Raw genomic sequence first — 16,808 nt, 5'->3', positions numbered from 1 at the left:
GGATCCATAAAACATGCCATACAGTCAATGAAAGAACTATCAACACATTACAAATAACAGAAATGAAAAGCTGTTTGGACTGTCTTTTCTTTACTCCTTCCCAGATGTTGAAGATAGTTACTATCAAGCGGTAGGATTTCAAAGCATCCACGACTGATGTGATGTTCTTTTGAGCCCTTGTTAAATACTGATCTAAAAAACAATCTCGTAATGCAGACTGCTGGGAACTATTTTCTCCATTTTTCAATAGGGAAATGAAGGTGAAGAAATTAATCAAAATTTTACTAGAAGCCAAATTTAGAATGTTCAGTTTTCCTCTCTACCACATTAACAAAGCCAACATGCATCCTTCCTCTAAAGGTTTCATGGTTTGCTTTCCTTCATATTTATCTGGATCTTAATTTAAACACATATCAATCATCCATGGTGAAGGTAATTCTGAAGAGCCACATTCATAATTACACTTGAGCTCATCCCTCTGAAAACAACTTACAATAACATATAATTTGGTAGTTGTGTTTGTTTTGAGACAGGGTCTTGCTCCATTGCCCAGGCTGCAGTGTAGTGGGGCGATCAAAGCTCACTGCAGCCTTAACCTCTTGGGCTCACATGATCCTCCCGAATCAGCCTCCCAAAGTAGTTAGGACTACAGGTGTATACCACCACACCCAGCTAATTTTTTAAATGTTTTGTAGAGACAAGGTCTCACAATGTTGCCCAAGGGGTCTAGAACTCCCAGTCTCAGGCAATACTCCTGCCTCGGCCTCCCAAAGTGCTGGGATTTGAAAGCAACTTTGAGAATATTTCTTTCTTCCTTTCTTTTTTCTTTTTTTTAAAGACAAATGTGAAGAGAACAAATCTCAATAAAAAATAGCTGAAATTTCTAAGAACATGTTTTATTCCGTCATACTCTCAAAATGTTTCTTCACCAATACTGGCTGAAAAGCTGTGTACTTTAAATAATCTTTTTAAAAAGACTTTGAATCATCTTTGAAAGGCCTTTGAACTTAATTCAACAGCTACAAAGAATATTGGTTTCCTATAATTATGTACATAAAATACTCATGTTGAAGCCTTAAAGTTTTAAATTTTCCACATGTAAATTACAAAACTGAATTCCCAGAAATGATTCATCCTTCTAAATAGAAAGTGCAGTATGGCTCAGGTGAGGTTTTAATCCTCATGTAACTGACAAATGGCATACAATATCTCTGCTATCTAAATGTACTTTAAACACTACATTAGAATTTAAAATGAAAGGCTTTGGTGGTTTTGTATGTTTTGAGAGAGGTCTTGCTCCACCGCCCAGGCTGGTATTATTGGAGATAATGTCTTCTGGAGAAATTTAGAATGCTAAAAACAAAGCCTTTCATTTTAGACTTAGTTAAAATATGTATGACACTAGAGAGATCTGAGTTCTTACTTAACCTCTCTGAATCTGTATTTCCTCACAGGTTGAGCTAAAAATACTTCCTACCAACACTCCCTACACTTCATATGGTTTTTGCAGGTTTGGAAGTGGTTGTTGCATGCAATAACCATGAGGACTGAATTAAGTTACTAAACAATGAAGATGGAAAAAAATAAAAGGATGGATTAGAGTGATACTTAAGCGCTAGCCTTAATAACACCTGATGATTGATTAGACTGGGAAGGAAAGCAGGAGTCAAGGAAAATACTCACATTTTCAGTTGAGGTTGACAGTACATACACTGAGCCAGGGAACATAGGAAGGACACAAGATTTAGAAAAACATAAGCTCAGTTTTGAATGTACTTTGATGTCTGTGAGACATCCAAATGGAGATGCTCAACAAATAGAAATACAGATGTGGAGATGGGAGAGAGATTTGGGAGTCATCAACTTACGGATCCAAGCATACAGACAAATGAGACTGCCCAGTGTGAAGAAAAGTAAGACCTACAGCAGCTCAGAAACACCAACATCTAAAGGAATTGTGAAAAAAAGAGTGAAAAAAGCCCACAAGGAGACTGGACATTCACTCTCCAAGAAACAAGAGGAAAACCCCCAAGAGTGTGGTATCACAGAAGCCTAGGGGAAGACTGAGGCAAGGTGAGATGGGACAGAAAGAACACTGTTGAATCAATAAGGTAAGACTGTAGAAACCAGTGTGGAGAAGAAAATATTTAGCAATATGGAAGAGCAGAACAGAGACAGACAACTGTCTTCAAATTTCCATCTTATGGAATAATAGGCTTGATTTGCTCCTGAAATAGGAGACGGACCAAACCATAGAAGTCTATGCAAATGGAACAAACTTCTATGTGCCCAACAAAGAACTGAGTTCCCTTTAAATGCTGAGTTTCCAATCACTGACAGTGTTTCTGTAACTGGTTAAGAAGTGTGATGTTGTCTCTAAAAACAAAATGAATTAAATACGCAAAATTAACAACAATGTTAGACGTGATGATTTGAGATTTCAATTGAAATAAATTTCAAGGACTAAACTAAATCTGAACTACTTTACATTAAAGGAAACAAAAAGACACAACAAAACAGCTTTTAAATACTTAAGAAATATAAAGCATATTTCTGAAGTTATATTATATTCAATTAATTCTAAGTAAAACACATAAAAAAGATAAAAAGCATTTTTAACTTTGTAAGTCCAAAGTAAAACATTTAATATGATATAAAACCTCTAAAGACTTCACCAAATTTTATGGTTGATTTTTAGCTGTACTAATTCTGTTTAATGTCATTAAAACCTACCCAACTGAGTTTTTATAACTTTCTACCACTAAATAATTATGTTCTTCATTTCTCTTTTATTTTTAAACTTGAAGCACATAAGTGTATTTGTTTGTTTTAAGGTAGGGCTTAAAAGTTATCTGTAATGCTGTATATTTTCCATTTGACCCTCCAATGCCACTCTCTAACCTTCTCTACTCTACTCTGCACCCTAGGAGCCTCACCTGCATGGAGGCACCAGCAGACCAGATTGGCTGTGGTTCCCTTCCTTACTGAGGTTCTTCTAGTAATGGCCCCTGTTAGGCAGCTCTCTCACATACTTATAGCTCTTGCTGATTCAGGTAACCACTTCTTCTCTCTGTCCCCTTTTAGACACCTAGGAGTGTTAAGAGCTGTTCCTAACAGCCTGGTGTTCCTAGCAAACCTGGCCAATATCACTTGCTGATTTCCCTTAACCTGCCCATAACGTGTAAATAATCCCTTTATTAAATTCTTTTCCATTACAGGGTTCCTGCCAGAACCCTGACTTAAGCAGCTGTTATTGATGTTTTCAATGCAGTAATTATATATTACACTATAATCAGTGGAAAAGATACCTTATGAGAAAAGAGTCACGATCACCAGCTTTTACATTTCTTAGTCAAACCAACTAAACTCCTAAGAATCGAAAATAAAAATTACCAACCTAAAAATGTTTGAGAAGGAATTACACATTTCATTAAGATTAATATCCACAAATCTTGCAGTCATCCTTCACACCTTACTCTCTTCACATCCCATATCCAATCCATCAATCCTTTCAGATGTATCTTCAAAATATATCCAAGTTGAACTACTGCTTACCATTTCAAAACTATTACTTCTCTGGTCCAAGTTACCAACATTTCTTTATGAATTTTTCCAACAGCCTTCTAATTGGTCTTTGCCTCTGATTGTCCTGCTCTAGTCTTTTCTCAACACAGCAACCAGATTAATTCTGTTAAAAAGTATTAATACAGGAGCTTGGTGCAGTGGCTTACGCTTGTAATTCCAGCAACTCGGGAGGCTAAGGTGGGTAGATCACTTGAGGCCAGGAGTTTAAGACCAGCCTGGACAACATCGCAAGAACCCATCTCTAAAAAATAATAATAAAAAAAACTTAGCCAGATGTGGTGGTATGCACCTGTAGTCGTAGCTACTTATTTATTAGGAGGCTGAGATGGAAGGATCTCTTGAGCCCAGAAGTCGGAGGCTGTGTGAGCCACGACTGTTCCATTGTACTCTAGCCTGGGTGAGAAAGCAAGACCCCGACTCAAAAAAAAAAAAAAAAAAAAAAGTATTAACAGATACATTTTTCTAAAAATGGTAAAAATCATGACCCTTAAAAAACAGTAAAACAAACATATGTCAAAGATACAATTTAACTCATTAATAATGGAATTAGTAAGATGTTACAACTGGTTCGGAACATTCCAAGAACTACACATACACAGGGAATAAGGAGTTCTGAAAGAAATTTACAAATAGATGCAAAACAGGCATATTCACAGGGCAATAATCAACTGCATTCCACTGGGTATAATTTATATTTATTTCTATGAATAAGATTTAATTGCATTTTCTACTTTTTTATTGTGGTAAAATACACATAAAATTTACCATCTTAACTATCCATCATCCATCTCTGTAATTCTTTTTTTCTTTTCGAGACAGGGTCTCAATCTGTCAACTAGGCAGGAGGGCAGTGATGTGACCATAGCTCACTGCAGCCTTGACATCCTGGGCTCAAGGGATTCTCCCATCTCAGCCTCTCAATTAGCTAGGACCACAGGTACATCCCACCATGTGCGGTTAACTTTTTAATGTTTTGTAGAGGTGAGGTCTCACTATGTTGCCTAGGCTTCTTTTCATCTTGTAAAACTGAAACTCCATGGCCCTTAAACAATAACTCCCTCCTCCCCCTATCCCCTGACAAAACCATTCTACTTTCTCTCTGATTTTGACTATACTACCTCCTTCACATAAGTAGAATCACACAGCATTTGCCTTTGTGTGACTGGCTTATTTCACTTAGCATAATGTCTTCAAGGTTCATCCATGTTGTAGCATATTATAGAATTTCCTTCCTTTTTAAGGCTGAATAATATTCCACTGCATGTATACACCATATTTTACTTATCCATTCATCTGTCAATGAACACTTGGGTTGCTTCCACCTTCAGCTACTTTGTACAAATAGATATGGGTGTACAAATACCTCAAGACTCTGCCTTCAGTTCTTTTGGATATACTCAGAAGTTGAATTGCTGCATCATATGGTAATTCTGTTTTTAATTTTTTGAGAAACAGCCATACTCTTTTTCCACAGAAACTGTACCATTTTATATTCTTACCAACAGTGCATAAGGTTTCCAATTTTTCCACGTCCTCACCAACATTTGTTACTATTTTTTTAAAAAATAGTAGCCATCCTTGGCCAGGTGCGGTGGCTCACACCTGTAATCCCAGCACTTTGGGAGGCTGAACCAGGTGAATCTTGAGGCTAGGAGTTCAAGACCAGCCTGGACAACAGGGTAAAACCCCATCTCTACTCAAAATACAAAAATTAGCCAGGCATGGTGTCACATGCTTGTAATCCCAGCACTTTGGGAGGCCAAGGTGAGCAGATCACTTGAGGCCAGGAGTTCAAGACCAGCCCAGGTAACATAGCAAAACCCTGCCTCTACTAAAAATACAAAAATTAGCCAGGTGTGCTGGTGCACACCTATAGTCCCAGCTACTTGGGAGGCTGAGACTAAGAATCACTTGAATCTGGGAGGTGGAGGTTGCAGTAAGCCGAGATCACACCACTGCACTCCAGCCTGAGCAATACAGCAAGACTCTGTCTCCAAAAAAAAAGTAGCCATCCTAATGTGTGAGGGTAGTATCTCACTGTATTTCTGATTTGCATTTTTCTAATAATTGGTGATGTTAAACATCTTTTCACATGCTTACTGGCCTTTGTATATCTTCTTTGGTGTAATGTCTATTCAAGTCCTTGGCCCATTTTTAAATGTTTTTTGTTTTGAGTTTCAAAAGTTTTTTATTGTATTGTCTGTGCCTTTGGTGTTACATCCAAGACACCACTGCCAAATCCAATGTCATGAAGCATTTGCCCTACATTTCCTTACAAAAGTTGTATACTTTTGATTCATTTTAAGTTAATTTTTGTATATGGTGCTAGGTGAAGATCCAACTCCACTATATTGTATGTAGATATCCAGTTTTCCCAGCATCACTTGTTGAAGAGACTGTTCCTTTCCCATTGAATAGTCTTGACACCCTTGTCAAAAATTATTTGACCATATACGCAAGTGTTTATTTCTGGAGGTTTTTTTTTTTGAGATGGGGTCTCACACTGTCGCCCAGGCTGGAGTGCAGTGGCATGATCTCAGCTCACTGAAACCTCCGTCTCCTGGGTTCAAGAAATTCTCCTGCTCAGCCTCCCAAATAGCTGAGATTACAGGCTTCTGCCACCACACCCAGTTAATTTTTTGTATTTTTAATAGAGACACGGTTTCACCATGTTGGCCAGGCTGGTCTTGAACTCCTGACCTCATGATTCACCCACCTGGGCCTCCCAAAGTGCTGGGATTACAGGTGTGAGCCACAACACCGGTCTATTTCTGGGTTCTCTACTCTATTCCACTGGGCTATATGTCTGCCTAAATTTATGCCAATACCACGCTGTTTGATTACTATAGCTTTGCAGTAAGTTTTGAAATCAGGAAGTGTGACTCACCAGCTTTCTTCTTCTTTTTCAAGATTGTTTTAGCTATTGAGAGTCCCTTGATATTCCATATGAATTGCAGAATGGGCGTTTCTAATTTTGCAAAAATCATCATTGTGGTTTTGATAGGAACGGCCCTGATTCTGTAGATTATTTTTAGTATTCACATCTTAACAATATGAAGGCTTCCAATCCATGAAAATCAGATGTTTTTCATTTATTTAATTTCGATGAGCAATGTTTCATAGTTTTCATTGTAAAAATCTTTCACTTCTTTGGTTATTTGTATTTTATCCTTTTTGATGCTATTGTAAATGAAATTGTTTTCTTAATTTCCTTTTCATATTGTTCATTGTTAGATGAAAATGCTAACTCTTTAGGGTTTTCTATATATAAGATGATATCATCTGTAAACAGAGATCACTTTACTTCTTTCCAATTTGGATGCCTTTTCTTTTTCTTGCCTAATTGCTCTGGATGGAATATCCAGTACGATATTTAATAGAATTGGTGAAAGTGGGAATCCTTGCCTTGTTCCTGATCTTAGAGAAAAATCTTTTCAGTCTTTCACCACTGAATATGACATTCACTGTATTTTTCACATATAGCTTTTACTATGTTGAAATAGTTTCCTTTTATTTATTATTTAATTTTTTTTTTTTTCTGAGATGGAGTCTTACTGTCACCCAGGCTGGAGTGCAGTGGCATGATCTCAGCTCACTGCAACCCCCTCCTCCCAGGTTCAAGCGATTCTCTTGCCTCAGCCTCCTGAGTAACTGGAATTACAGGTGCGCACCACTACGCCCAGCTAATTTTTATATTTTTAGTAGAGATGGGGTTTCACCATGTTGGCCAGGCTGGTATCAAACTCCTGATCTCAAGTGACTCACCTACCTCAGCCTCCCCAAAGTGCTAAAATTACAGACATGAACCACCGCACCTGGCTCCTTTTACTTCTAGTTTTAGTGTTTTTTTAAATCATGAAAGAATGCTGAATTTTGTCAAATGTTTTTTCTGCATCAATTGACACAATCATGTGGTTTTCTCCCATTCTTTTAATGTGTATATTACATTGAACAATTTTCATATGTTGAACTATCCTTGCATTTCAGGAATAAGACGCACTTGATCATGGTATATAATCCCACTGATATGCTGCTGAATTTGGTTTTGCTAGTATTTTGTTGAGGATTTTTACATCAATGTTTATGATTCAATTGCATTTTTAAGAAGTTTTCTGTTAAGTTCCAGTACTCTAAAAAAAAAAAAAAAAAAAAAAAAAGCCTCCCCACTCCCCCACCCTGCCCACAAAATGAGACAGAGATAAACTCAATGGCTGAGCTAGACAGGACACCCATTTGCCATTTTTTGTCTACTTCAAAGTGGTTCACAATTTATCCTGACAAAGTCCTGCAAAGTCCTATTCCTCTGAGAATAAAAATTAAGGACTTTTCAATGGTCTCTATGAGATCCTAATTTTTTAGTATCATTTTCTGCCTCTCCTGTTCCACTACTGATCATGTACTTTAAAATTCTTCTCTCTCCATACTCTGCTCCAGCCACAGTGGCCTCCTTGCTGTTTCTAGAATACACTAATTATGTTCCTATCTCAGGTCCTTTGCAACTACTGTTCCTTGTACCTGGAATGCTCTTCTACCAGGTATCAGCATAGCTTGCTCCTTCACTTGCTTCAGGTTTTTGCTCACAAATCAATTTATTAAAGAATTTTCCTGAGCACACTACATATGAAATAGATAAACCCTTACCCACTAGCCCCTGATGATACACCCTTTTCCTCTTTCCCTACTACGTCGTTCTCCAAATGACTTACCACCAAGTGGCATACTACATACTGACTTGTTTTTTTATTCCCTATCTCTTCACTCCAGTGCCACCACAAAACGTAAACTCCATAGTGACAAAGATTTTGTTTTGTTCACCGAAATATCCTTGGTGCCTGAAGAGTGCCCGACAGACATTAAATGCTTATTAAGTTTTAGTTGAATTAATAATATCAGAAATTGTTTAAAAATAGCAACTTAAGTATTCACAAAATTTGTCCTGAATTTCTGCAATGTACAAACATATCAATAAAACTACAACCAAATGCTTTTACATTTTTACTTATTAACATATGTTACTTAATAGTTACTTATTGAGATGACTTGTAAAAATGGGGCTCAAAATTATCACTTAGATTTGTCTGTAAACTGACAGCTATCTCATGAAAAATAATATGAAATTTAAGATACAGTATCACAAAATTTCTTTTAGAAGCAATGCTACCATGTTGTTATCAATGTGAGCAAGTATACTCATAAGACTGAGGTAGTACCAGATGTTTTCCTTTTTGTACTATAGATTCAAAAACTGTCATTTGGATTATAGTTATTAGAAGACGCTATCTGGGTTAAGTTAACTGCCTAAGAGTCATTATCCAAGCCACATTATTTCCTCCAAGCTAGCTCACTCTTTGACATTTTGCAGTCCTGGGATGAGCCTGGGTGAAGGTGAAGATACTCTAGGATTGAAACAACTGTTTATATTGGATTTCTCATCCTATAGCTTTTCCTAAGCTCTTTTAATTTCTAACATTAAAAGGTACTTAATATTAACTAGAATTTACTTTGAATATACTTGAACTACCTGCCGTATGCAATTCCAACACCAACATCTTTGGTCTACTGAGTTATTTCAGTGAAAATAGAAACATGGTTACATATGGTTGGAAGGTACAAGTTTGGAACATCACAGACCAATGAAATAATGGTTTAGCTACAAACAATATTAGTTTAAATATTTTCTTTCTTTACATACCCTGATTCATTCAAAAATCTGTTTGAAAAAATAAAGAATTTTAGAGCTAGTCTTTTTTCTTCTTTATACTCTTTTCCTGCATACTTTAAATAACCTCTAGATTACTTACAATACAAATGCTATCTAAATAGTTGTTATGCTGTATTTTGTAATATTTTTTATACTGCTTTCTATTTCAAATAATTTCAATCTGTGGCTGATTGAATTTGCAGGTGTGGAACCTATGGATACGAACGACCAACTATAAATCAAAGATAAAGGCATCATAAAGTAAGGTTTTAAATTCCTTTAGTTGATAAGGCTGAACCTGTTTAAGACTGGGTCTGACAGCATGCACATTTTCACTTTTTAATTACAATGCTGCAAATTAATATGTTTGTTATACTAAGTATGTCTGTCAGTAAAGAAAAATATTCAGAACATAACACGCCGCCACCTATATCTGGTTGTAGAGGCAATAAATGCTCTTAATGTATGGCCCTGATAATATCTGCTTTAATAATAAAAAGATAATAAAATCATCTTTCGAGTGCGTGAGGAAAAATTATTCTGAAAATGGAGAAATAACTTATTTGAAACCAGTATCTCTCTTTAAATTATAAAAAATGTTAGAATTACATCAAAGAATAAGAAGACTTTTTACATAAAGTTATTAGATTTATATCAAAACTACTTCCCCTGAATTACAATAATACAGTGTTATTTTTTTTTTCTTTTGTTTTGAGACAAGGTCTCACCCTGTCGCCCAGGCTCACTGCAATCTCAGCTCACTGCAACCTCCACCTCCAGGGCTCAAGTGATCGTCCTGCCTCAGTCTCCCGAGTAGCTGGGACTACAGACATATGCCACCGCACCTGGCTAATTTTTGTATTTTTAATATTGAAGGAGTTTCGCCATGTTGCCAGGCTGGTCTCAAACTCCAGGGCTCAAGTGATCCACCTGCCTCAGCTTCCTAAAGTACTAGGATTACAGGTGTGAGCCACTGCACCTGGCCCAGTGTTACTTTTGTACCAGTAACTATACTAGAATAGACCAACTGGGCCTAATAATATTAATGCTACATTCTTTATTTTTACAGAGCAGGCCAAACACACACACATACACACACTTCCTTCAGGTAAATTATACATTCTAAGGTATAGTGTCAGTATTTTCATAAGAATTTTGTTTACCCTGAAGTTTAAAAATTTGAAATATTAAAGAAGTTAAGATTTTAATAAACACAACTTTCTACCATTTGTGTGAATAGGCCTTCAGATGGCAGCAAATGCTACATAATAAATGTTGGGCCTGTTTGTAAGAACTGGTTATCTGATATTCTCCTTTACTAAATTTTTTAAAACGTGGGTTGCTCCAGGGGAAATATGCATTCAAGAGCGGGATGCGATCTAAAATCAAATAAAAGTTGCAAAGTACGTGACTTCTAGGTTTAAAAAAATTCTTGAGGGACTCACTTTTGTGTTTTTTTTTTTTAAAAAACAAACTTCATTACATTCAGTCATCATGTCTCTTAAGGATCCTCTTGGCAGTAATGGTTTTTTAGATTTTTCTTGTTTTTGATAATCCTGACCATTTTCGGGAGCACTGGTAAAGTATTTTGTAGAATGCCTCTCCTCTCTTGGAATTTGATGCTTTTCTCATAATTAGACTGGGAGTATGGGATTTGGGGAGGAGGATCACAGAGATAAAGTGCCATTTTTATCACAACATAGCCCTTGAAACACACTATCAACATGACTTATCACTGTTGATGTTACCCCTGACAACCCACCTGGCTGTCAGGTTTCTCCACTGTGAAGTTACTTCTCCCCGAACTCTTCTGCACTTCTTGGAAGTACTGTCTTTCTTGGAAGGAAGGCATGCACAGCCCACACTTAAGGATTAGGGAATTGTGTTTCACCATGATGAAAGTGGAGTATTGACATACATTATTTGGAGTTCTTCTGTACAGATTTGTCTCTTCTCCATTTACTTATTTATTCAATCATTTATTCATTTATTCAATCATTTATTCATACCAGTATCAGCCCGTGGATATTTATTTTATACTCAGTTATAATTCAATACTACTTTATACTTTACTTATTTTCTTGTTCAAATTATTCCAACTTTGATCACTGTTAGCTCTTTTAGGTGACTCCTATGCCCCTTTGACATAGTCCCATTTTGTGGGTTTTTTGTTAAAGCCCTTTCTTTACTTTTTTTTTTTTTTTTTTGGCACTACAAGATGTTCTAAGCTGATCTTGTCTATTTTTTTATTTTTTAAATTTTTTTAAATTTTATTTATTTTTTTTGAGACGGAGTCTCGCTCTGTCATCCAGGCTGGAGTGCAGTGGAGCCATCTCGGCTCCCTGCAAGCTCTGCCTCCTGGGTTCACGTCACTCTCCTGCCTCAGCCTCCCTAGTAGCTGGGACTACAGGCGCGCACCACCACACCCAGCTAATTTTTTGCATTTTCAGTAGAGACGGGGTTTCACTGTGTTAGCCAGGATGGTCTCAATCTCCTGACCTCATGATCCACCCGCCTCAGCCTCCCAAAGTGCTGGGATTACAGGCGTTAGCCACCATGCCCGGCATTTATTTTTATTTTTTTGAGACGGAGTCTTGCACTGTCGCCCAGGCTGTAGTGCAGTGGCACAATCTCAGCTCACTGCAACCTCCGCCTCCTGGGTTCAAGTGATTCTCCTGCCTCAGCCTCCCGAGTAGCTAGGATTACAGGCGCCCGCCACCCTGCCCAGCTAATTTTTTGTATTTTTAGTAAAGACGGGGTTTCACCATGTTGGCCAGGCTGGTCTCGAGCTCCTGACCTCATGATTTGCCTGCCTTGGCCTCCCAAAGTGGATCTTGTCTATTTCTTGCCCTAGTCCTAGATTAAGCCATTTCTCCAAGGAAACCTGGTCCTTTTCAAAGGAGAAGGGTACAGATTCAGCATACCTAATTGGAAAATTCTGAGAATTTTTGAGCACCAACATGACACCACAGGTGGAAAATTTCACACCTGACCTCATATGATGCGTGCACAAAATTATTTAAAATATTGTATAAATCACCTTTAGGCTATGTGTAAAGGCATATATGAAACATAAATTTTGTGTTTAGACTTGAGTCCCATCCCCAAGATACCTCATTATGTATATGCAAATACTTTGAAATCCAAAAAACCCCCTGAAATCCAACTGGGCACAGTGCTCACAGCTGTAATCCCAGCACTTTGGGAGGCCAAGGTGGGCAGATCAAGAGGCCAGGAGTTCAAGACCAGCCTGGCCAGCATGGTGAAACCCCCATCTCTACTAAAAATACAAAAAATTAGCCAGGCATGGTGATGTGTGCCTGTAATTCCAGCTACTCGGGAGGCTGAGGCAGGAGAATCACTTGAACCCAGGAGGCAGAGGTTGCAGTGAGCTGAGATCGTGCCACTGCACTCCAGCCTGGGCAACCGTCTCAAAACAAAACAAAACAAAACAAAAACCTTGAAATCCAAAACACATCTGATCCCAAGCATTTAGGATAAGGATAAGGATAATCAACTTGTATTAGAAACCAAGATTTGGGTTCTTGGTGTGCTCTTGCTACCGGGGTGTCATTGCATCTAGGAGGGCCTCTGTGTAACTAAATGTTATGTTATTTTGTGGAGAATCTGCATAAAAAATATAGAAATAAACTCATGGAGAATAGACTAAGACTATGAAGTTGAAAGATTAATACAATTACAGATAGGGTATTATCACTTTTTATGAATGTGTTTTGAAAATAATGCATCTGAATAATATAAGGGAACCTAAATTTTTAAAAATATAAACTTAACACATGCCATTTTTGTTGAAAAGAGAAAAAGGTGACAAATGTATAATGTCAGGAATAAAAGAGGAATTTCAGTAGAATCCATTTTAATTCAAATGGACATGAAGTTAGTTGGATAAGGCAGGAAATTAAAACACACATACCACTCCCACACACACCCCTTACCTTAAACATTTTATTTTAGCTTAAACATATAAAAAGACATGAATCATTTTATTTTAGCTTAAACATATAAAAAGGCATGAATTTACCGAACTTAAGGCGAGGGCCTTTTTTTTGTTAATGGGAGACTGCTGATTAGAATTCTGTATTGTTTCTCATACAAACCTTACATAAGTTGTATGTTATTTGAAATGGATCAAGGAATTCTATTTCTAGCAACATGGTAGGTTAGATGTCCAGACTGGCTCTACTGCTAGAATCTGCAATGCTTTATGTATATATTTTAATGTTATTATTAAACATTTTCCTACTTTGGCACAAATGTAAAAAGCTACGAAAGGTGGCTCTTGACTTTAAGGTAATTTCATAATGCTGCTTAGAAAACTGCAGACTGTGGGAGACAGACTATATAGATCAAGACTGCCTTGCATACAGCTGCAAATCCCCAAATCCACAAAGTACAAATGAATGAGCAGTAAACCTACCTTATAGAAGATGACAGCAAGTAAACTTGCCTGCTTGATCTTGATGCCGGTAGAAAGAAGAAAATCTCCTGCAAGAATTTATAACTATAAGCCAGCTCTTAAATGAGTTTGTGGAGACGAAAAAGGATAAAAAGGCATAAGTAACATGAAAAATAGACTATACATCTAATTAGAGTTATAGAAGGAGAAAATAAGAGGCACTATTCAAAGAGATACTGGTTACGAATTTTCCACAATTATTCAAAGACATCATTATTATCCTCAGATCCAGGAAGCCCAAAGAATCCCAAGTGGGATTACAAAAAATAAAATGATGGAATGAAAAAAATAACACCTCAATACATTATACAAAACTGCAAAACACTAAATGGGAAGGAAAAAAAGAGGCTTAAGACAGCCAAATAAAAGGGTTATTACTTACAAAGGAAGGGCAATTAAGACTTCTCAACAGCAATACTGGCAGTCAAAGTACTGGAATAATGTCTTCAATATGATGAGAAAACAGAATTCTACACACAGAGAAACTACCTTTCAAGAATGAAGATGAAATAAAGACATCTTTCAACAAAGAAAAAAGTGTCTTTTCACCAAAGGATCTTCACTAAAGGAAATTCTAAAGAACGTACTTCAGGTAGAAAAAAGATTATCATAGAAGAAAGGTCTCAGATCCAAAAAGGAACAATGAGCCAAGAAAACAGTAATTAGGTAAATAAATTTAAACAAAGGTTTACTACCTAGAACAGTAAATTGTCTAAAATTCTGTATGTATGCATAAGAAGAATATGCCAAAACTAAGATAACAGACAACAGTGTTACAGGTTGGGAGGAGGACAACCAGAGCATGCTAAGTTACTACATTATTCAGGAATAGGTTAAAGATACTGATTAATTTGGACTTTCCTAAGAAAAGCATGTTAAAATAGCCAGAGCAACCACTAAAAGAATAAATAATATATTAATTATAAACAAGTATACATGCATGCAAGGTATGGAGAGGAGATGGAATGAAACAAATATATATGCCTAACTCAACACAAAAGACTGGCAAGAATGAGAGGAAGAATTGGATAAATAGAAAAACCACAGAAGGGGACACAAATACATGTAAATCAGAGCTGGGCATGGTGGCTTACATCTGTAATTCCAACACTTTGGGAGGCTGAGGCAGGAGGAACACTTGAGTTCAGGAATTCAAGTCCAACTTAAGCAACATAGTGGGATAACATCTCTAAAAATCTAAAAAATCAGCCCAGCACAGTAGCACATGCCTGTGGTCCCAGCTACTTGAGAGGCTGAGGTGGGAGGATCGTTGAGCCCAGCAGATCGAGGCTAGAGGATCGTGCCACTGCACTCCAGCCTGGGCAACAGAGCGAGATCTTGTCTCAAAAAAGAAAAAAAAAATTTAAAAAAAAAAAACCTAAATCTATCAGTAACACAACTGACTAAAATTCTCCAGTTAAAAAATAAAGATTGTCATTCAGAACAAAAATAAAACTCAACCTTATTCTATTTACAAAACTCCAACCAAAATACATGAAAAACTAAAGAAGGAAAATACTGGCTGGGTGCGGTGGCTCACGCCTGTAATCCCAGCACTTTGGGAGGCTGAGGCGGGCGATCACCTGAGGTCAGGAATTCGAGACTGGCCTGGCCAACATGGGAAACCCCATCTCCACTAAAAAAACAGAAATTAGCCAGGCATGGTGGTGCATGCATGTAATCCCAGCGACTCAGAAGGTTGAGGCACGAGAATTCCTTGAACCCAGGAGATGGAGGTTGCAGTGAGCTGAGATAGCACCACTACACTCCAGCCTGGGCAACAGAGTGAGACTTCGTCTCAAAAAAAAAAAAAAAGAATGAAAATACTACAGTAACCAAAAGAAAACTACACTAGCTATATTAATCCAAGAAAACAGCAATAATAACAATTAAAAAAATTATAAGGCTAAAAATGTGTTTAGATAGAGGGCCCTTTCATAATGATAAAAATTCAATTCAACAAAAAGATAAAACAATTCTAATTCTAAATTGTTTCATTATTTTGGCTTATTATTAATGTACTTAATAGCATACATTCAAAATAAATAAAGCAAAAATTAACACACCTATAAGGAGAAACTGACAAATCAATAGCCATGGTGAGCGACATTAATTACCAGGTCTTTCTTACTAGAGAAACTCATAAATCAGTCCCCAAATAAAACTAAACCTGAATCCAAAACAAAACCAAGACAGAGAAGATATGAAGAGAACAATTAACAAGTTCTTAGACATAAATATAACACTGTACTTAATAACTGAAAAAGTTGCATTCTTTCTAAATACACATGGAACATTTATAAAAAATAGCCATATTTTAGGTGGGAGGATTGCTTGAGCCCAAGAGGTCAAATTATTTTAATCCTTTCATTTCCCTCCATATTTTATAAATTAATCACTTAAACAGCAATCATTTCAAAGCAAAGAGACTATCTGATTATGAAAAATAATATGATGCTCATGTAATACAGGGCTGCTACTGTTCAAGCTACTTCACATCTTAAATACATCACATTTATGCCCTCATTTAAGATCAGCACATCACTGTAGGGATTAACAAAAAAAGGATAAAAAAACAAAAATAACACATTTCATTTAAGTATCTACATCAACGCCTATATCTAGATCTCATTTCAAGTATTAGTAATGGTGCCCATAGTAAAATCTTAACAGCATCTCAGGTAAATGGGATGTTAGTTTGACCATTCTCACTGTCCTCGAATCATTATTTTTACCAAATTGGCTACTTATTTGTCAGATACACCCAGAACCTATCTTTGGATGCCTTGAGGAAAAAACACTCAGTTTTTTAAAAAGAAGAAATGGAACAAGTAGACAACACATTTTTAGGAATTTCCAAATCATTCTGAAATTACAGTGCCAAAGAAATACACAATTACAAGGAACACATCATTTACTTGGGACTATTAATACTGTATATATATGACTGAAAAGGATCAATTGGAAAGATGACATTTATTCCAAGATAAATAATTTTAAAAACAATAAAAATATGTATCTATCAAGCAAAATAAATTCATTGCC

At 36.7% G+C, this 16,808-nt stretch overlaps 1 protein-coding gene across 7 annotated transcripts in view; it reads right to left on the bottom strand.

Annotated features, from left to right (window-relative positions):
• The window catches only part of FRS2 (fibroblast growth factor receptor substrate 2), a 112,348-nt gene that overhangs the window by 27,836 nt on the left and 67,704 nt on the right, over positions 1 to 16,808 (bottom strand). For 3 of the 7 annotated variants that reach the window (XM_054443241.2, XM_063646499.1, XM_063646497.1), the window contains one exon: positions 13,725 to 13,792. The exons of the other annotated variants lie outside the window; for them this stretch is intronic. The gene's annotated coding sequence lies outside the window, so the exon portion shown is untranslated. The remainder of the gene's footprint in view (positions 1 to 13,724; positions 13,793 to 16,808) is intronic. 7 annotated transcript variants of the gene reach the window in all.

The sequence above is a fragment of the Pongo pygmaeus genome, chromosome 10 (genome assembly GCF_028885625.2).
Source record: "Pongo pygmaeus isolate AG05252 chromosome 10, NHGRI_mPonPyg2-v2.0_pri, whole genome shotgun sequence".
NCBI lineage: Eukaryota > Metazoa > Chordata > Mammalia > Primates > Hominidae > Pongo > Pongo pygmaeus.
The sequence above is the reverse complement of the archived record's forward strand: the minus strand, read 5'-3'. Positions and strand labels throughout refer to the sequence as shown.